The 22331-nt window shown below is 40.9% G+C and overlaps 1 protein-coding gene across 11 annotated transcripts in view; it reads left to right on the forward strand.

Annotated features, from left to right (window-relative positions):
* LOC132499457 (cyclic AMP-dependent transcription factor ATF-7) overlaps positions 1-22331 on the forward strand; it is a 93466-nt gene that overhangs the window by 38865 nt on the left and 32270 nt on the right. Inside the window, exon 2 of one of the 11 annotated variants that reach the window (XM_060114119.1) lies at positions 5129-5183. The exons of the other annotated variants lie outside the window; for them this stretch is intronic. The gene's annotated coding sequence lies outside the window, so the exon portion shown is untranslated. The remainder of the gene's footprint in view (positions 1-5128; positions 5184-22331) is intronic. 11 annotated transcript variants of the gene reach the window in all.

The following is a 22331-nucleotide window of genomic DNA, read 5'->3' on the forward strand; positions in this document are numbered from 1 at the left end:
GTTTGTTTGTTTTTGGCTGCATTGGATCTTCATTGCTGCACACGGGCTTTCTCTGGTTGTGGCAAGTGGGGGCTACTTTTTGTTGCGGTGCACGGGCTCTAGGCACGCGGGCTCAGTAGTTGTGGCTCGTGGGCTCTAGAGCACAGGCTCAGTAGTTGTAGTGCACGGGCTTAGTTGCTCCGTGGCATGTGAGATCTTCCCGAACCAGGGCTCGAACCTGCATGCCCTGAATTGGCAGGCAGATTCTTAACCACTGCGCCACCAAGGACATCCCTCTAATTCATTTATTTCTGGTCTGATCTTTGTTATTTCTTTCCTTCTCCTAACTAGGGCCTCGTTTGTTCTTCTCTTTTAGTTCCTTGAACTGGAAAGTTAAGTTGTTCATTTGAGATTTTTCTTGTTTCTTGAGGTAGGTATTTATTTTTCTTAGCTTCCCTCTTAGAACTGATTTTGCTACATCCCATAAGTTTTGGTATCTTACATTTCCATTTTCATTTGTCTCAAGGTATTTTTTTATTTCTCTTTCAAGTTCTTCATTTTAACCCATTGGTTGTTCAGTAGCATGTCTCATTTCCACATATTTGTGAATTTTCCAGTTTTCTAGTTTCATACCACTGTGGTCAGAAAAGATGCTTGATATGATTTCAGTATTCTTAAATTTATTAAGACTTGTTTTGTGGCCTAACGTGTGGTCTGTCCTGGAGAATATTCCATGTGCACTTGAGAAGAATGTGTGCCTTTGTTCCTTTGTTAAATATCAGTTGACTATATTTATATGGGTCTATTTCTGGATTCTCTATTCTGTCCCATTGATCTTTTAATCTGTTCTTTCACCAATACTACATCATCTTGATTACCCATAGCTTTATAGTATATCTTGGAGTTAGGTAGTGTCAGTCTATCAACAGTGTTCTTCAGTATTGTGTTAGCTATTCTGGGTCTTTTGCCTCTCCATATAAACTTTATAATCAGTTTGTTAACATCCACAATAACTTGCTGGGATTTTGATTGGGATTGCATTAAATCTATAGATCAAGTTGGGAAGAAATGACATCTTGACAATAAATGCCCATTTATTTAGTTCTTCTTTTATTTCTCTCATCAGAGTTTTATAATTTTCCTCATGTAGATCTTTTACATATTTTGTTAGATTTACACCTAAGTATTTCATTTTCGGAGGTACTAATGTAAATGGCATCATGTTTTTAATTTCAAATTCCACTTGCTTATTGCTGGTATATAGTAAAACAGTTGACATTTGTATATTAACCTTGTATCCTGCAACTTTGCTATAATTGTTTATTCTGGGAGTTTTTTGTTGTTTCTTTTGGATTTTCTACATAGATGATCATGTCATCTGCGAACAGTTTTCTTTCTTCCTTCCCAATCTCTGTGACTTTTATTTCCTTTTCTTATCTTATTTCATTAGCTAGGATACCCAGTACAGTGCTGAAAAGGAGTGGTGAGAGTGGGGGACATCATTGCCTTGTTCTTGATCTTAGCAGGAAAGCTTTGAGTTTTTCACCATTAAGTATAATGTTTACTGTAGGTATTCTGTAGGTGTTCTTTATCAAGTTAATGAAGTTCCCATATATTCTTAGTTTGCTGAGAGTTTTTATCATGAATTGGTGTAGGATTTTGTCAGATGCTTTTTCTTTACCTATTGGTATGATCATGTGATTTTCCTTCTTTAGCCTGCTGATGTGATGGATTATATTAATTAATTTTTGAATGTTGAACAAGCCTTGCATACTTGAGATAAATCCCACTTGGTTGTGGTTTATAATTCTTTTTATACATTGTTGGATTTGATTTACTAATATTTTGTTGAGGATTTTTGCATCCATGTTCATGACAGAGAATGGTCTGTAGTCATCTTTTCTTCTAATGTCTTTCTCTAGTTTGGGTATTAGAGTAATGCTGGCCTCACAGAATAAGTTAGGAAGTATTCTCTCTGCTTCTATCCTCTAGAGGAGATTGTAGAGAATTGGTATAATTTATTCCTTAAATGTTTGCTGGAATTCACCAGTGGACCATCTGGACCTGGTACTTTCTGTTTTGGAAGGTTGTTAATTATTGAGTCAATTTATTTAATAGATATAGACCTATTCATATTGTCCATTTTTTCTTGTGTGAGTTTTAGCAGATTGTGTCTTTTAAGGAATTGGCCCATTTCATCTAGGTTATCAAGTTTGTGGGCATAGAGTTGTTCATAATAGTCCTTTATTATCCTTTTAACATCCATGTAATCTGGAGTGGTGTCCCTCTTTCATATCTGATACTAATAATTTGTATCTTCTCTCTTTTCTTTTTTTTTTAATATTATCTTTATTTTCCTTTATCATGACTTCCCCAATTCTTATAAAGCTGGTTTCTCCCTACCCTGTAGTCTCATAACATGTTCCGATTTCATTAAGTTGTACTTAATTTTTTTTTCTTTTGGCTGCGTTGGGTCTTAGTTGCAGCATGCAGGATCTTTGTTGAGGCATGCAGGATCTTTCACTGCAGCACGCGGGCTTCTCTCTAGTTGTGGCGCGTGGGCTTCTCTCTAGTTGTGGCGTGTGGGTTTTCTCTTCTCTTGTTGTGGCGCATAGGCTCTGGAGCGTGTGGGCTCTGTTATGGCATGCGGGTTCCAGAGCGCATGGGCTCTGTAGTTTGCATCACGCAGGCTCTGTAGTTTGCGTCACGCAGGCTCTCTAGTTGAGGCGCTGAGCTCAATAGTTGCGGTGCACAGGCTTAGTTGCCCCACAACATGTGGGATCTTAGTTCCCTGACCAGGGATCGAACCCACGTCCCCTGCACTGTAAGGTGGATTCTTTACCACTGGACCACCAGAGAACTCCCTTTCTTTCTTTTCTTAGTTAGCTTATGTAAAGGTTTATCAACTTTATTGATCTTTTCAAAGAATCAGATTTTGGTTTTATTGATTTCCTGTTTTTAATTTCATTGATTTCTGTTCTAATTTTTATTATTAATTTTCTTCTGCTTACTTTGGCTTTAATTTGCTTTTCTTTTTTATGTCCATTGTCATCTGAGAGCAGACATTGTATGATTTCCATTCTCTTAAATTTGTTAAGATGTGTTACATGGCCTCAAGTGAGGTCTGTCTTAGTGAATGTTCCTTCCATGTGAACTTGAGAAGAATGTGTAATCTGCTATTCTTGGATGAAGTATTCTATAGATGTCAGTTATATTCAGTTGATTGATGGTGCTGTTGAGTTCAACTGTGTCCTTACTGATTTTCTGCCTGCTGGATCTGTCCGTTTCTGATAGAGGAGTGTCAAAGTCTCCAACTATAATAGTGGATTCATCTGTTTCTCCTAGCAGTTCTATCAGTTTTGGTCTCATGTATTTTGACACTCTGTTGTTAGGCACATGTATATTAAGGATTTTTTTTGTCTTTTTGGAGTATTTATCCCTTTATCATTATGTAATATTTCTTTATCCCTGATGACTTTCCTTGCTCTGAAGACTGCTCTGTCTGAAATTAATATAGCTACTCCCCTTTCTTTTTTTTTTTTTTTTTTTTGCGGTACATGGGCCTCTCACTGCTGTGGCCTCTCCCGTTGCGGAGCACAGGCTCCAAACACGCAGGCTCAGCAGCCATGGCTCATGGGCCCAGGCGCTCCGCGGCATGTGGGATCCTCCCAGACCGGGGCACCAACCCATGTCCCCTGCATCAGCAGGCGGACTCTCAACCACTGCACCACCAGGGAAGCCCTCCCCTTTCTTTTGATTAGTGTTACCATGGTATATCTTTTTGCATCCCCTTACTTTTTTTTATTTTTTTTTAATTTATTTTTTATTTTTTTTGCTGTACGCGGGCCTCTCACTGCTGTGGCCTCTCCCGCTGCGGAGCACAGGCTCCGGACACACAGGCTCCGCGGCCATGGCTCGCGGGCCCAGCCGCTCCGCGGCATGTGGGATCCTCCGGGACCGGGGCACGAACCCGTGTCCCCTGCATCGGCAGGCGGACTCTCAACCACTGCGCCACCAGGGAGGCCCTGCATCCCCTTACTTTTAATCTATACATGTCTTTATATTTAAAGTGTGTTTCCTATAAACAACATATAGTTGGGTCTTGTTTTTTGATCCACTCTGATCATCTCTTTTAATTGGTGTATTTAGACTATTGACATTTAAAGTGATTATTGATAGTTGGTTTAATATCTACCATATTCATTATGCTCACAGTTCAGGAGGACGAAGGTCCAAAATCAAGGTGCATGCAGAGCTATGCTCCCTCTGGAGGCTCTCAGGAGAATCCTTTCCTTAACCTCTTCCAGCTTCTGGTGGCTTCCAACAGTTTTTGGCTTGTGGCCACATCACTCCAAACTCTGATTCTGCCTTCACATCACCTTCTTCTTTGCCTCCCTCTTATAAGGATACTTGTGATGGCATTGAGGGTCCAACTGTATAGTCTAGGATAACCTCTTCATCTCAAAACCCTTAATTTAGTCATCATATAAGGTAACATTCACAGGTTCTAGGAATTAGAACATGGGCATATCTTTGAGAACTATTATGGGTTGAATTGTGCACCTATATTTACATGTTGAAATCTTAGTCCCAAGTACCTCAGAATGTGACCTTATTTGGAAATAGGATCATAGACGTAATTAGTTGATATGAGGTCATACTGGAGTAGGATAGGCCCCTAATCCAGTATAACTGGTGTCCTTATAAAAAGAGGAAACAGGACACAGACATACACCCAGGGAATAAAGATTGGAGTTATGCCGCCACAAGCCAAGGAAGACCAAAGATTGCTGGCAAACCACCAGAAGCTAGGAGAGAAACATGGGACAGATTCTCCTTCACATCCTTCAGAGGGAACCAGCCCTGCTGACACCTTGATTTCAAACTCTGGCCTCCAGAATTATGAGGCAATAAATTTCTGTTGTTTAAGACCCCAGGTTTGTGGTACTTTGTCAGCTCTAGCAAACTAGTATAGGAGCTGTTATTGTCCTACCACACTATGGTTGAAATTTGCAGTTTGCTATATAGTGAGTTGTTACCAAGAAGTAGGGACTAGGAGTACCAGAGTCTACTTAGATCTTCCCTGACACCCATCGGTATGCTTGATGGTTTTTATATTTATCCTTTCTCTTCTCTCTTCTCCTAACAGATGGGCCTGTTGTAATGTGATATGACGGTTAATAGGATCCCATTACCACCTGCTGGTTTGTCTCCATTCTGATATAATGGGGGGAAGGTGGGGGAGTGGGGGTTCTATGTAACTGGATCAATTTGTTATCATTTTAGACCACAATCAAAAATTGACTATTGGTTTTCACAAATGTCTCTAGTGAGAGACTTAGTGTACACAAACGATCCATTATTAAAATCAAGGCATTTCCTATTGTGTATTTTTCCAGGTACCTCCAAACTTGAGTAAGCCTGGGGACACGTTTCCAGAAACTAGTCCATGAATAATTTTCTCAGTTCATTCAGAGCTTCTTTAGCTTTTGTGGGTTCAATTTAATAAAAAAATATTTGAATATTTGCAATGTGCTAGACACCATGCTAGATACTGTGACAGAAAGATGGATAAGATATCAACAGATTCATTGTCTCATAGGGGAAGCAGACACATAAAAATGTAATTACTTGTAATATGATAAATGTAATAATATAAGTATTTGCAAGTATTGAGAGGTCTGTTAGACATCAGGGAAGGTTTCATGGAGGAAATGATGCTTTAACTGGCTTTGAAAGGTAAATAGAAATTTGCCAGACAGAGAAGATGAAGAACATTCCACACATAAGAGAACAGCAGATACAAAAGAATGAAACAGCATAGCGTGTTCAGAGAAACTGCAGATAGCTTTATGTTGCTGGAGCATAAATTTTGGTGGAGAGCAGCAAGAAGTGAGGCTGGAGAGGTTAGCAGGGGCAGTTTCCCCAGTATTTGATGTTGTTGCTGTATTAGATCACTATGAAAGTCAAGGAGCATGTGGATAAGTGTTACTGTTAGGCAGCATAGATTCCGTTCTTTTCCCCTGCCTGCCTGTGTTCTTTTATTATAGACTTCTATTCAGTGGCCAACATTCTAAAATATCTCTCTAATGGCTAAAAAGCAAACATCCAAATTTAATGAGTTTGCCATTTGCCTGGTTTTATTTCAGAACTTTCCAAGTTAGACACAAAGATAAATCAGCCGAATATGTCAACAAATCAGAGTAAGAAGTTTTTTCTGCATTAAATTAAGGTGACAAGGCAGAATCAGTATACCCTGTATAAGCTTCTGGTTTATTCTAGAGACTGCCAAACCATTTGAGTCTTGTCTTTGCCCATTTCTTTATCAGCTTGTAACCTCTTCTATGGTTGCTAAGGCTCTGGGCACTTAAGATTTGATAGCTTGTTTAAAACAGAAGTGTATTGCTGCATTTTGAAATTATTTTAGAGTGAGTGAGTGTAATCTTGTAAGCTTGCCCCAACAATCTAAGCACTCAGTTTTGGAGACCGAGATCTCTCTCTCCTTCTCCTCTCCCCTCTGTCTTTCTCTCTCCGTCGCTCTCTCTCTTCCCCAGCTTTAATTTTTCTTTTGGCTTAACTGTTACAGTAGTAAATTGTATACGCCCTTACAAGGCAGGGTTTTAGTTATTGTATGCTCTGTACTGTGACTCATATATGCTCTGCTCAGTTTGTTGAAAGCATTCAGAATCTCCTGTATTATTTTTTTTTTTTTTTTTTTTTTTTCTTTTTTTGCGGTATGTGGGCCTCTCACTGTTGTGGCCTCTCCCGCTGCGGAGCACAGGCTCCGGATGCGCAGGCCCAGCGGCCATGGCTCACGGGCCCAGTCGCTCCGCGGCATATGGGATCCTCCCAGACCGGGGCACGAACCCGTATCCCCTGCATCGGCAGGCGGACTCTTAACCACTTGCGCCACCAGGGAGGCCCTCCTGTATTATTAAGAAGTGTTTAGAATATTCTTTTTCCGTAATGAAATTTTCAGCAGTCCAAGAGAAAAACACAGTGTAGTAGATTTTCCTAACTTTAAAGGTTATGGTCCACACTGTTCACAATGCATGTTTGTCCTTCCCACCCATATGTGAGATCCAGGGATGACATCACTTACTGTGTAGGAAATTAGATGATAAAAGTATTTGATGTTCTTTGGGACTTCCCCGGTGGAGCAGTGGTTAAGAATCTGCCTGCCAGTGCAGGGAACGTGGGTTCAATCCCTGGTCCAGGAAAATCCCACATGCCACGGAGCAGCTAAGCCCATGTGCCACAACTGCTGAGCCTGAGCTCTAGAACCCGTGAGCCACAACTACTGAGCTTGTGCTGTAGGACCCACATCCTGCAACTCCTGAAATCCACACGCCTAGAGCCCGTGTTCCGCAAAAAGAAGCCACCTCAATTAGAAGCCCACACACCACAACAAAGAGTAGCCCCCACTTGCCACGACTAGAGAAAGCCCATGTGCAGCAACGAAGACCCAACACAGCCGAAAAATAAATTAATTAATTTAAAAAACAAACAAACAACAACAAAAAAAGTACTTGATGTTTTTCAAGGGCTCATTATATCCTAATAAGAATTTGGGAAGAGAGATGAGATTGAAAAATATAAGTTTGTAATTTCAACAAGAACTTAATAGGACTGTGTGATAATCATTTTGACCCAAAAAGAAGTTTCCTTGCTTTGTTAAGAACTAAAGTTGTCCCTTTGGGAACTTTAATGGTACCCCAACTAAGTGGCTACATCTGGAAAGTAGAATACTAAAAGGCCTACCGTTAGCCAAGAGCTATGGAGAAAGCAATTAACCATGTAACTGACAGGGGACCAAGCCCTGCTGAATTGTCCCTGGGATTTCTCTGCTCCTAGGCACTGGTCCTTTAAAGTTTGTTGAGCATTTAATCCATCCAAGTAAGTAGCTACCAGCTAAAGAAAGATAATGGATCTGTTGTTGTTAATTCTTTAGCATAGTTCCCAAGAGTGCCCTGGCATTTAGTAAAGAGCCAGCCATTAGGTACTGAGGGAGAGGGGCAGCCAGGAATGAGAAAAGATGTCCTTCTGCCTGAAACTCCATACCTTAGTGAAGAGTGATCTTTAACTTCTTCAGTTTCAAGAGCAGCGTGATAGGGTACCTCTCCTACTGTTTTGTCCTTCCCAACTCAGACACCATATAGCTATTGTTTTTAAGGAGCCCTGAGGCAAAAATTGATTATGAGATAGAATAATTTATTTGGTATACTATGTGAAAATGAAAATGGAATTCCACATTAGGGTCCAATTGATAAGTATTCTTAAAGGTATAGAATGAGATATTTTATTACATATTCCATATCCACGTTCCTTACATAGAAAATGAGGAAAAATCTATATCCTGAAAACCATCATGTATTGGTTAGGAATGGTTTCAGCTACAAGTACCTAACGGTAGCTTAAAACTTCATGAACACCTGTAACACAAGAAGTCTAAGAATTAAGACTGAGCAATTAAGCAAGGTTATTGAGGACTTTCTACCTCTCTGTTCTGCCATTTTTAGCTATTTTACCTTTTAGTCTCACTGTCAGAGGATGAGGAAGAAAAAAGGAGTAGCACCAGGAATTTTCTTCTTCTAGCTTTCCCTTTTGTAAGGAAGCAAATGCTATCCCAGAAGTGCAGTCTTCTGCCCCAACCCCCAGTGGATTTCTGTGTCTCATTGGCCTGAACTGTGTGATAGCTTTAATCTTAGCTGCATGGGAAACTGAAAAAATGAGTATGTGGCTTTTCAGCCTCTATAATGGGAGGCAAGCAAGGGAGAAGGGTTGGGAATGAGGGTTGGGTTTAGAAACTAATAGTGTCTTTCCCAAACCTCTTCCATTTCTGTTCCCCACCCCCACCCCCCCACCCTCCCCCAAGCAATCTAATATGCAAGGCATTGACAACAGTCATTTCAGGACCAGAGAGGCCTGATAAGCCATACAGATTACCAGTTTTAAAGCCACTGGACACAGAATTTAGTTTATGGCATTACTGAAAAAAGTCACATGAAAATAGTATTAAAAAGAGAGAAGGGGGCTTCCCTGGTGGCGCAGTGGTTGAGAGTCCGCCTGCCGATGCAGGAGACACGGGTTTGTGCCCCGGTCTGGGAGGATCCCACATGCCGTGGAGTGGCTGGGCCCTTGAGCCACGGCCGCTGAGCCTGCGCGTCCGGAGCCTGTGCTCCGCAGCGGGAGAGGCCACGGCAGTGAGAGGCCCGTGTACCGCCAAAAAAAAAAAAAGAGAGAGAGAGGGAGGACTTCCCTGGTGGCGCAGTGGTTGAGAGTCCGCCTGCCAATGCAGGGGACACGGCTTCCAGCCCTGGTCTGGGAAGATCCCACATGCTGCAGAGCAGCTAAGCCCATGTGCCACAACTACTGAGCCTGCGCTGTAGAGCCCGTGAGCCACAACTGCTGAGCCTGCGTGCCACAACTACTGAAGCCTGCAGGCCTAGAGCCTGTGCCTGCAACAAGAGAAGCCAATGCAACGAGAAGCCCGTGCACCACAACGAAGAGTAGCCCCTGCTCGCCGCAACTAGAGAAAGCCCGCATGCAGCAATGAAGACCCAATGCAGCCATAAATCAATCAATCAATCAATCAATCAAAACAAAAAGAGAGAGAGGGATTCTGGGAAGGTGGCAGAGTAGAAAGGATCAAGAATCTGTTTCCCCACATAGACAACAATTGCACTGGCAGAATCTGTCTGATATAACTGTTTTGGAAATTTGGAGTCTGTTGAAGGCTTGCAACTTCTAGGGGAAGAATTGGAGGGTAAATTGTGGTTCGTTTCAGTCAATTTCAACTCAGCACAGTAGCAGCTACCCATCCCCCCACCCTCAGCCAGTGCCAGGCATCTGTGCATGTGTTCCTAGAGCAGTTTGCACACAGCATTCGGGGGAGCTAGGATGGTCAAAAAGGTCCTTTCCTCTAAGTAGCAGAGATCTGTGCTCTGGGTGCTGATTGTTGCTTCTGATCACAGAGGTATAGACAGGTAGCCATTTTGTTGAACCTCTTCACATTGTTACAAGCCCCTCCCTCTCTGGCTGAAGTGACTTCTAGGGGATTTAAAGGGCCTGTGCCCTTTTCCCCCCTTCATTTTTCACTTTTTTTCCCCTTTTGGAAGCCAGACATTAAAGTCTAGGACATTCAAAAACAGCCACATATATGGGGAAGGTTAGGAAGTGACTGTGCATGCCTAGGGAAAGTGTCAGAAAAGACCTGAGAAGACATTAAATTTATACCTCATGCTGATCCTTGGCACAGAGACACCCTACAACAATCATAAAAACAAAAACAATATCAAAAATTAGCAAATTCTGCAGAAGGGGGAAAGAATCTGTTTTCCAGAGTTGCTGTTTTATTAGATTGAAATGACTGGTGTTCAACAAAAAACCACAAGGCGTACAAAGCAACAGCAAAGTATGGCCCATTCAAAGGATAAAAAAAAAAATCGGGCTTCCCTGGTGGTGCAGTGGTTGAGAGTCCGCCTGCTGATGCAGGGGACACGGGTTCGTGCCCCGGTCCAGGAAGGTCCCACATGCCGTGGAGCAGCTGGGCCCGTGAGCCATGGCCGCTGAGCCTGCGCCTCTGGAGCCTGTGTTCCACAATGGGAGAGGAGGCCCACGTACCGCAAAATAATATATATATATATATAAACTGTCCCTGAGAAAGACCTCATGGCAGATTTGCTAGACAAATACTTAAAAACACCTGTCTTAAATCTCAAAGAACTAAAGGAAGATGTAGAGAAAGTCAAGAAAACAATGTATGAACAAAACATAAATATCAATAAAGAGATAGAAAACTTAAAAAGAAATTCTGGGGCTGAAAATTCAGTTACTGAAATGAAAAATTCACTAGAGGGATTCAAAGGCAGATTTGAGCAGGCAGAAGAAAGAATCAGTGAACTCGAAAATAGGAGTTTGGGGAATTCCCTGGCAGTCCAGTGGTTAGGACTCAATCCTTTCACTGCCAGGGCCCGGGTTTGATCCCTGGTTGGGGAAGTAAGACCCCGCAAGCCGTGCAGTGAGGCCAAAAAAAAAAAAAAGAAAATAGGCATTTGGAAATTATCAAGTGTGAAGAACAGAAAGTGAATACTTACAAGAAGCAAGCAAAGCCTAAGGGACCTGTGGGATACCATCAGGCAGACAAATATATGCATTGTGGGAGTTCCAGAAGTAGAGGGAGGGAGGGAATAGAGAAAGAAAGAAGAAGGGGCAGAGAGAAAAATTGAGGAAATAATGTCTGAACAATTCCCAAATTTGGTGAAAGACGTACCTATAAACATCCAAAAAGCTCATACTCCTGGGGCCTTCCCTGGTGGTCCAGTGATTAAGACTTTGCCTTCCAATGCAGAGGGTGCAGGTTTGATCCCTGGTCGGAGCTAAGATCCCACATGCCTCAGGGCCAAAAAACCAAAACATAAAACGGAAGCAATATTGTAACAAATTCAATAAAGACTTAAAAAACAAATTAAAAAAAAAACCTCTCAAACTCCAAGGAAGAAGAACTCAGAGACCCACACCAAAACACATTGTAACAAACTTTCAAAGGCCAAAAGCAAAGAAAGAATCTTGAGAGCAGCAAGAGAGAAGTGAATCATCACATACAAGGAATCATCAATAAGATTATAAGTAGACTTCTGATCAGAAACTTTGGAGGCCAGAAAACAGTTGACCAAACATATACAAAGTGCTAAAAGAAAAAAACTGACAACCAAGAATCCTATATCCAGCAAAACTGCCCTTCAAAAGTGAGAGAGAAATTAAGACATTCCCAGAGAGGTAAAAGCTGAGGGAGTTCGTGACTGCTAGACGTGCCCTGCAAGAAATGCTTGAGGGAGTCTTGAAAAGTGAAATGAAAGTATACTAGACAGTAACTCAAAGCTGTGGGGAAAAATAAGAATCTCAAAAGTAAATACATGGGCAATTATAAAGCTAATATTATTACTCTTAAGAATGAATGACTTGTAATTGTACTTTTTGTTTCCTACATGATTTAAGACAGTAATACATTTAAGGAAAAAAATTTATATTGTAAAAGCTAGTATTACTGTAACTTTGGTTTGTCACTTCAAATATTGTTTTTCATGTAATTTAAGAGATTAATGCATTTAAAAAAATTATTTATGTTTTGGGGTCCGCAATGTATAAAGTTGTAATTTTGTGACATCAGCAACTGAAAGGGGTAGGCAGAGAACTGTAAAGGAGCAGAGTTTTGGTATGTTACTGAAGTTAAGCTGGTATAAATTCAAATTAGCGTATTAAAACTTTAGTATATTAACTGTAATCCCCATGGTAATCACAAAGAATAGTTGTAGAATATACACAAAAGGAAATGAGAAAGAACTTTAGACTTTTCACTACAAAAAATCAACACAAAAGAAGACAGTAATGCAAGAAATGAGGGGCAACAAAGCTATAAGACATATGGAAGACAAATAGCACAATGACAGAAGTAAGTTCCTCCTTATTAGTAATTACTTCAAATGTAAATGGATTAAACTCTCCACTCAAAAGACAGAGATTGACAGAATGGATAAAAACACGTGATCCAAAAAAGGATGCAGTATTGCCATTTGCAGCAACATGGATGAACCTAGAGAACATCATGCCAAGTGAAATAAGCCAGACAGAGAAAGACAAATATTATATGATATCACTTATATGTGGAATCTAAAAAATAATGCAAATGAATCTTTATAAAATAGAAACAGACTCACAGACCTAGAAAACAAACTTATGGTTACCAAAGGAAATGGGGGATAAATTAGGAGTATGGGATTAACAGATACACACTACTGTATATAAAATAGATAAGCAATAAGGATTTACTGTATAACACAGGAAACAATATTCAATATCTTGTAATAACCTATCATTGAAAATAATGTGAAAAAATATGTATAACTGAATCACTTTGCTGTACACCAGAAACTAATGCAATATTGTAAATCAACTACACTTTAATAAAAACAAAACAAAACAAAACAAAAAACCCTATATGATCCAACTGTATGCTGTCTACAAGAGACTTACTTGAGACCCAAAGACACAAACAGGTTGAAAGTGAATGGATGGGAACTTCCCTCGTGGTCCAGTGGGTAAGACTTTGTGCTCCCAATGCAGGGGGCCCAGGTTCAATCCCTGGTCAGGGAACTAGATGCTGCATGCATGCCACAACTGAGTTCTCATGCCACAACTAAGAAGTCCAAAACTAAGAGTTCACATGCCGCAACTAAGAAGTCCGTGTGCCGCGACAAAGATCCCACGTGCTGCAACTAAGACCCAGTGCAGCCAATAAATAAATAAATATATATATATATATATTTTAAAAGTGAATGGATGGGGCTTCCCTGGTGGTGCAGTGGTTGAGAGTCCGTCTGCCAAAGCAGGGGACGTGGGTTCGTGCCCTGGTCCTGGAAGATCACACATGCCACAGAGTGGCTAGGCCCGTGAGCCATGGCTGCTGAGCCTGCACATCCGGAGCCTGTGCTCCGCAATGGGAGAGGCCATAACAGTGAGAGGCCCATGTACCGCAAAAAAAAAAAAAAAAGTGAATGGATGAAAAAAGATGCTCCATGCAAATAGTATCCAAAAGAACACAATGGTGGCTCTAATAATACCAGAATAAATAGATTTTAGATCAAAATAGGTTACAAGAGACAAAGAAGGACATTATATATTAATAAAAGTTTCAGTGCAGTAAGATGTAACAACTATGTATAAGACTCATAGAAGACTCTTAGAAGAAAAAGAAGACTCTTAGAAGAAAAATAGGACAAAAGCTTCATGATATTGGATTTGACAGTGATTTCTTGGATATGACACCAGAGGAGCAAGTAAGAGAAAAAATAGGTTGGATTTTATTAAAATTAAAACATTTTTGTACATTTAAAGACAATGTCCACAGAGTAAAAAGGCAACCTACAGAATGGGAGAAAATGTTTGCAAGTCATATATTGGATAAGGGATTAATACCCAGAATGTATAGAGAATTTCTAAAAGTCAGCAACAACAAAAAAACAACCTGATAAAAAAATAGGCGAGGGACTTCCCAGGTGGCGCAGTGGTTAAGAATCCGCCTGCCAATGCAGCGGACGTGGGTTCGAGCCCTGGTCCGGCAAGATCCCACATGCCGCGGAGCAACTAAGCCTGTGCACCACAACAACTGAGCCTGCATTCTAGAGCCTACGAGCCACAACTTCTGAGCCCACATGCCACAACTCTGAAGCCCACGTGCCTAGAGCCCATGCTCTACAAGAGAAGCCACTGCAATGAGAAGCCTGCACACTGCAATGAAGAGTAACCCCTGCTCGATGCAACTAAAGAAAGCTCATGCACAGCAACGCAGACCCAACACAGCCAAAAATAAATAAATAAATAAATAAATAATTTTAAAAAATAGGTGAAAACTTTGAATAGACATTTCTCCAAAGAAGATATACAAGTAGCCAACCAGCACATGAAAAAATGCTTAATATCACTCATCATTAGGGAAATGCAAATCAGAACTACAATTATATACTACTTCACACCCATTAGAATGGTTACTTAAAAAAAAACAACATAATAACTAGTGTTGGCAAGAATATGGAGAAATTGGAACTCTTCTGCCCTGTTGGTGGGAATGTAAGATGGTACAGCCAATGAGGAAAACAGTATGACAGTTCCTCAAAAAATTAAAAATAGGGTTACTGTATGATCCAGCAATTCCACTTCTGGGTATATACCCAAAAGAACTGAAAGCAGAGATGTTTGTACAACTGTATTCATAGCATTATTCACAATATCTAAAATGCAAAAGCAACCCAAGTGTCCATCTACTGATAAATGAACAAAAAAAATGTGGAATATACATACAGTGGGCGATCATGCAGCCTTAAAAAGAAGGAAATTCTGCAATGTGCTACAACGTGGAGGAACCTTGAAGATGTGCTAAGTGAAATAAGTCACAAAAAGACAAATACTGTATGATTTCATTCGTATGAGGTGCTTAGAGTAGTCAGAATCATAAGGACAGAAAGTATAATGGTGGTGCCAGGGAATGGGGGAAGGGGAGAATGGGGAGTTACTGTTTAATGGGTATAGAGTTTCAGTTCTACAAAATAGAGTTGGAGACTTCCCTGGTGGTGCAGTGGTTGAGAATCTGCCTGACAGTGCAGGGGACATGGGTTCGAGCCCTGGTCCGGCAAGATTCCATATGCCGCGGAGCAGCTAAGCGTGTGTGCCACAGCTACTGAGCCTACGCTTTAGAGCCTGCAAGCCACAACTACTGAGCCCACGTGCCACAGCTACTGAAGCCCACGCACCTAGAGCCCATGCTCCACAACAAGAGAAGCCACTGCAGTGAGAAGTCCACACACCGCAACAAAGAGTAGCCCCCGCTTGCCGCAACTAGAGAAAGCCCGCACGTAGCAATGAAGACCCAACACAGCCAAAAATAAAAAAAGAAAAGGAGTTATGGGGGATGGATGGTGGTGATGGTTGCCAACAATATGAATGTACTTAATACCACTGAACTGTATACTTAAAATGGTTTATATGGTAAATTTTATGTTATGTGTATTTTACCACAATAAAAAAATAAGAAGAGAGCAAGAGGAGGAGGAGAAAAGATTTATACTTACTGCTTTCCTGTGATACTGGGGAATCCCATGGAAGTTGAGATGACCAGGACTTTCTAAGTACATTGAAACCTGAAGTAAAATTATATTTCTCAATCCCATAATAAACAAGATTCATAAATAAAATAAAACTAAAATACCTAATTTTCCTCAGTTAAACTGACAAGAAATTATATTTGCCACCCTCTTTTCTACACTGCCCAATCCCTGGTTGGAGTTGGCCTGTATGACCTTTGGAGCTTGTTTCCTTTCTGCTGTGATTTATTAGGCAAAAGATACCACCCATGGGGCTCATGATTTTTCACATTTGTCATAAACAGGAGGAGGGAACAGGAACGAAAATAAAATGAGTGATCGGGTGTGGCTGAGTGTTTAAAACTTCTGCTACTTAGAGGAGTAGTTGCATTATTGGTCTGTATGTTATGGAATAATGCATTAATGTTAATCCCAGATCCTAACAGTGAAGATCCAGCAATTCAGTGTTGACTGTGGGTTTGAATATCATTTTTCCACTCCCCAACCCCCAACTGGTTTGTTGATTTGATTGTTATATACCTTTTCCTCTTGTCAGATTCTCCAGGGTAAACTTTGTAAACAAAGGAATCCAGTTCTTGACATGGCTTGACTCCTGTGGGATGCTGATATTCTGCCCAATAAAATTCAAGTAATTGAGATCTTAAAAGAAAATGCTTAAAAGGATGTGGTTAAAATTACCACTAGTGGTTTGGGGAGTGAAGAAGGAAAAGGTTGCTGTTGATGAATTGACATTTTTTGCACAGAGCATTTTAGTTGGTAATAAAGTTCAGTAATGGACTCAGATACCCAAAGAAAGTAAATTGACCCACAAGACATAGCACCAGTGTCCTTTCATACAACAGCAATATAACTCCAGTGTACTGAAAGTGTCCTAAGTGCCTTTCTGTAATAAAGGGAATCTGGTGTCTAACAAAACAGTGGGAAGGATACACTGATTCTCACTTATTTGCATGATGAAATATACTTTGGAAATGGAGATGGAAAGGGATCAGATCATTCTGAAAGTGTGCCCTGTTAAAGGTCTTAGAATCTAAAGGTGATAAAGCTTTTCAACAGTTTTTCTCATACCACTGTATAAAACTTGACCTAATCACTTAAAAAGGAATTTATTGGGCTTCCGTGGTGGTGCAGTGGTTGAGAGTCCGCCTGCCGATGCAGGCGACGTGGGTTCGTGCCCCGGTCCGGGAGGATCCCACGTGCCGTGGAGCGGCTGGGCCCGTGGGCCATGGCTGCTGGGCCTGCGCATCCGGAGCCTGTGCTCTGCCGCGGGAGAGGCCACAGCAGTGAGAGGCCCGCGTACCAAAAAAAAAAAAAGGAATTTATTGAGTGCCTATTGTGTGCTCTCCACGGGGTTAAGCCCCAACATGGGGTTGGTGGGGAAGGTAAGGAATAAGTGTAGGGGAACTCCTTGGTGGTCCAGTGGTTAGGACTCGGCAGTATTACTGCCGGGGCCGGATTCAATCCCTGGTTGGGGAACTAAGGTTCCAAAGCCACGTGTCATGGCCAAAACAAAAACAAAAAAGGAGTAAGTGTAGGATACATTTTTAACCCTCTGGTAGTTTATAGTTTAAAGGATAAAACTGTGATACCATGTAGACTAGAATTCTAAATTATATGGTGCAGATTGTTTAGAGTACCATACAAGTTCAGGAAAGATAGACTACTGAAGATTAGAGAAGCTTTCAAAAAGCAAGTGGATTTTAGCTGGGCCTTGGAAAGTTGTAGTATTTGGATAAACTGAGGGGAGAGAGGAAGGCATGTCTGAGAATAGGGCGATTGTGTGGAGGCACAAAATTGAAAACAGGTGGATTTTGCAGATCAGTAGAGACTGACCTGGATAGAAAGTGTTAGTGGAAGAATAGGAGAAAATAAAGTTATAAAAATACAAGAGGACCATGGACTTCCCTGATGGCGCAGTGGCTAAGAATCCACCTGCCAGTGCAAGGGACACGGGTTCAAGCCCTGGTCTGGGAAGATCCCACATGCCGCGGAGCAACTAAGTCCATGCACCACAACTTCTGAGCCAGCACTCTAGAGTCCACAAGCCACAACTACTGAGCTTGTGTGCTGCAACTACTGAAGCCCACATGCCTAGAGCCCGTGCTCTGCAACAGGAGAAGCCACTGCAATGAGAAGCCCGCACACCTCATGAAGAGTAGCCCCCGCTCGCCACAACTAGAGAAAGCCCACACGCAGCAACGAAGACCCAAGGCAGCCAAAAATAAATAAATAAAATATTAAATTACTTTAAAAAAATCATTTACAAAAAATACAAGAGGACCAGAAAACTAATAGATTTTACATTCCTTTAAAATCTCCTTTGGGAGATTTTGATTTCAGCCCCTTCACCCTCCGAGTCAAGAAATTCTTCCCAATGATCTAAATCCCCTTTGCTGCCATTTTACCCTTTTCCTGTTGTCTTAATTTTTGAAATTCTACTTGTTTCTTATTCTAATCTCCTCCCATTAGGGTATTCTTGGTCCTCACTGGGCCCAGCCTTTAGTTCCGTAGGAAAGAGCTGGTGTTTACAATATCAATTCTCCTTTTGAATGTTGATGATGAAAATACTCCTACGATTGTACACATGGATAAGAGTTTTATAAGTTGGGGATGCTTTGTAGCCCTTTAATGAGATATTGCTAGTTGGCATTTATTCAACAAATGTTTATTAAGCATCCACTATGTGCAGCAGGTACTGTTCTAAGTGCTTGGAATACTTCCACGAGCAAACATATGAGAATTCTTGCCCTTGAGGGGCATATATTCTATCAGATGGCTTCTCTGCTAGACCAACTATCAAATAATGTCTCTCTTCTCAAAATTCCTTCTTTTTACAATGGACTAATTTAGTCAGCTGCCAGAATCTTCTAAGACACTCAAACAGCCTTCCCCAAGCAGAAAATTCCTCAATCCACAGACAAAGAAATTTACCTTAGGTACAATTTGGTGGGTTTTTCCCCCTCCCTTTAGTTTATACTCCTTCATTCCCCTGACAACATTTTCTCTTGGAATATTTTGAGAAGAAGTTTCCTGTTCTTATTTTTCCTCTGTAAATTACCTTGCTCACACATGCAGCCTATGAGCTGCTGCTGCTGTGGTTGTATTTATTTGTTGAACAATCCTGTACTTTGAAATGATTCATTCAAGAGCCATGAAGCATTCAAAGCAGGATGTGTGACTCATTTCATAAACAGCAGCATCTTGAAGTAGAAAGCAGGAGCCTAAGATTGACTAAGGTACAAACGAAAGTTATGTTGGATTGAGGTGTGTGTATTTAGTCCCTTCCCTTCTCCCTTTCCCCACTTTCCCAAATATAAATGATGCATTGGGAATAGAAGCTCTGCAGTGAGGGTGAGAAGCCTTATTAAGACTGTTGCTGATCTCCCAGTTTCTTCTTTCAGGATATGTGATCAGCTGAAGTGATTAAATAGTGTTCAAAGAAAGGTCAGCTATTCTTGCCACCCTACTCAGCACCAATATCACTATATTCTGTAGCTTTCTACCTATAGTTCTCAGTTTTCTCCCGCTTTTTCAAACTATTTTCTTTCATCAGAATATGCCCAAGTGTAGATACTGTAATAAAAGAAAGCTATTCTGTCCATGAAGCGCTGCCAAACCCACAAACTTTGGAGAAGAGAGTAGTTAGGTTTCAGTGTAAGTGACTTTCAGACTATCATAAATATAAACTCAGTTGCCTGATAGTTTAGGCATTCAGGGCTCATTTCCTAATAACTAAAGAGTTCTGATTTGTCTCCTTCCCCCGGCTTACTCTTCTAAAACAAGGAAAGGGACGTGAATTAATCATAGGTCAGGATATAAGAGCATTTTTAAATGTGAGACAAATCCACATGGAAACTGGAGCTGTGGTGGCCAAAAACAACATTTTAGGAATGAATTTGGCTAGGGGTTGAGTGCATACTGCACAGAAATTTCATTAGTCACAAAACTTTACCAAGGATTTACTTGAAACCACTACATTTCTGATGCCCATATGCTTGTGCTTGGCTCAGAGTCAATAGACAAACATTTAGCTTTAGTTTGGCCTGAGCGCTCATTTGCCCTGAGCCTTCTCTTCAATTCTGTTTAGTGTTGCTGCTTCAGAAAGCTTCTGGGAGACTAGTCTTAACGGGATTAGGAAAAGAACTCTAAGCACGGACTTATTTAGAATTATTCTACAAAGAAAAACTAATTTTTACTATAATACCGGTCTGCCTTGAGTTTTAAAAAGGGAAAGAGGAGAGAACTAACTGAATACATGCTGTATGCCAGGTACTAAGTGTTTTATATAATTATTTCATTTAAAAGCTTAAGAAAAGTGGGGTATGAGGGGGCCTTCTAGGGTGCCCAAAATGTTTCATCTCTCGATCTGGGTTGTAATTACACCAACATGTACTTATATAAAAATTCATTGAGCTGTACACTTGAGATTTTTTACAGTTTGTATACATTATACATCAACTTTTTAAAAATTAAAAACTTTAAGGCTTCAGGGACTTCCCTGGTGGTGCAGTGGTTAAGAATCCACCTGCCAATGCAAGGGACACGGGTTCGAGCCCTGGTCTGGGAAGATCACACATGCCGCAGAGCAACTAAGCCTGTGCAGCACAACTACTGAGCCTGCACTCTAGAGCCCATGAGCCACAACTACTGAGCCCTCGTGCCACAACTACTGAAGCCCGCACGCCTAGAGCCCGTGCTCCGCAACAAGAGAAGCCACCACAGTGAGAGAAGCCCGCACGCTGCACGAAGAGTAGCCCCCACTTGCCACAACTAGAGAAAGCCTGTGCACAGCAACGAAGACCCAACGCAGCCAAAAATAAATAAATTTAATAAATTAAAAAAAAATTTAAGGCTTCATTCATTGGCGTGTATTCCTGATTTCCAGTTCACACCATGCTTGTTCTTCAAGCCATTCCTAACTTTTTACTTAGCTCTGCTTATTTTGTCAGTTTGCTAGTAGGTAGGATTCCAGTTTCTTTTCTTTCTTTAATTAATTAATTAATTAATTAATTAATTATTTTGGCTGCATTGGGTCTTCATTGCTGCGCGCAGACTTTTCTCTCTGGTTGTGGCGAGCGGGGGCTACTCTTCATTGCGGCGTGTGTGCTTCTCATTGCGGTGGCATCTCTTGTTGTGAGCACGGGCTCTAGGCACGTGGACTTCAGTAGTTGTGGGGCACCGGCTCAGTAGTTGCAACTTGCGGGCTCTAGAGCACAGGCTCAGTAGTTGTGGCACACAGGCTTAGTTGCTCCGCGGCATGTGGGATCTTCCCTGACCAAGGATCGAACCTGTGTCCCCTGCATTGGCAGGCGGACTCTTAACCACTGCACCACCAGCGAAGTCCCCGGGTTCCAGTTTCTCATCACAGGAGGATGGGTGAGAATGAAACTTCCTAGAAATGGAAACTTTTTATCAAAACTGTACTTTCACTGCCCATCCTAATACTAATACCACTTTTCAGATTGACTTCCTCATAGTCCTGATATTCCATTTTATGCTTCTTAACATTTCTTAAGCTAAGAAAATTTCCTTTCTTGATTTTTTTTTCCTCCATTGGGGAGTAAAGTTCAGAAATAGCCAAAATTTTTTTGATTTGCTTTTTCTGTTATCTCCTTGCTACTAACAAGGCAGTGCATGAGAATTCCATTTAGTCTTTTCTCCCAATTACAGTACCTTCTGTCTCCATCTTCCTAATTTCCCTGTCCTAAGTATTTGCAGATCAGTAGTACATCAGCCATTTTATGAAATGAGGTTGGGAGTTTTCTGCCTGTGTTTTTTTCCTTCCAAGTTTCAGATCCAAAAACATGTGTTGGCAGTTTGGCAAGAGAAACTAAAAAACAGCCCTTTTTTTGGATTGTTTGTTTCTTTCTTTCCCTGTTATCTTGTAGCAGGGTTTCTCAGCAGAGATACAAATGACATTTTGGGTCAGATAATTTTTTGTTTTGGAGAGCTGGCCAGTGCATTATAGGATATATATCAGCATCCCAGGCCTCAACCCTCTAGAGTTCAGTAACATCCCCCAGGTTGTGACAAGCAAATATTTCTCCAAACATTGCCAAATGTCGGGGGCAGAGTTGCCCCTTGTTAAGAACCACTGCCATATAGTATAAACTGTATTTAGAAAAAATGTGTTTGTGGGGAAAAAATCAAGTTTGGGGAATTCCCTGGTGATCCAATGGTTAGGACTCCACACTTTCACTGCTGAAGGCCTGGGTTCAATCCCTGGTTGGGGAACTAAGATCCCACAAGCCACATGGGCACGGCCAAAAAAAAAAAAAAAAAAGAATCAAGTTTGGCACATGATTAAAATTCCCATTAGATCTTCGAGCATGTTATCTAGGTCGGAGCTGTCCAAAAGAAATATATTGCAAATCACAAAATGCAAGCTACATATCTAATTTTAAATTTTTTAGTAGCAACATTAAAAATCAAAAATAAACAAGTGACATTAATTCTAATAATATATTTTATTTAACCCAGTATATTCAAAATATTATCATTTCAACATATAATCAAAATAAAATTAATGAGATATTTTACATTCTCTTTTTCTTTTTTTGTACTAAGTCTTTGACTTAGTACAGTACATCTCAATTTAGACTAGCCACATTTCAAGTGCTCAGTAGCCGCATGTGGCTAGTGGCTACCGTATTGGATAGGGCAAATCTAAATCATCTTGGTCTATAGATAGGGTGC

The sequence above is a fragment of the Mesoplodon densirostris genome, chromosome 11 (assembly GCF_025265405.1).
Source record: "Mesoplodon densirostris isolate mMesDen1 chromosome 11, mMesDen1 primary haplotype, whole genome shotgun sequence".
In the NCBI taxonomy this organism is placed as follows: domain Eukaryota; kingdom Metazoa; phylum Chordata; class Mammalia; order Artiodactyla; family Ziphiidae; genus Mesoplodon; species Mesoplodon densirostris.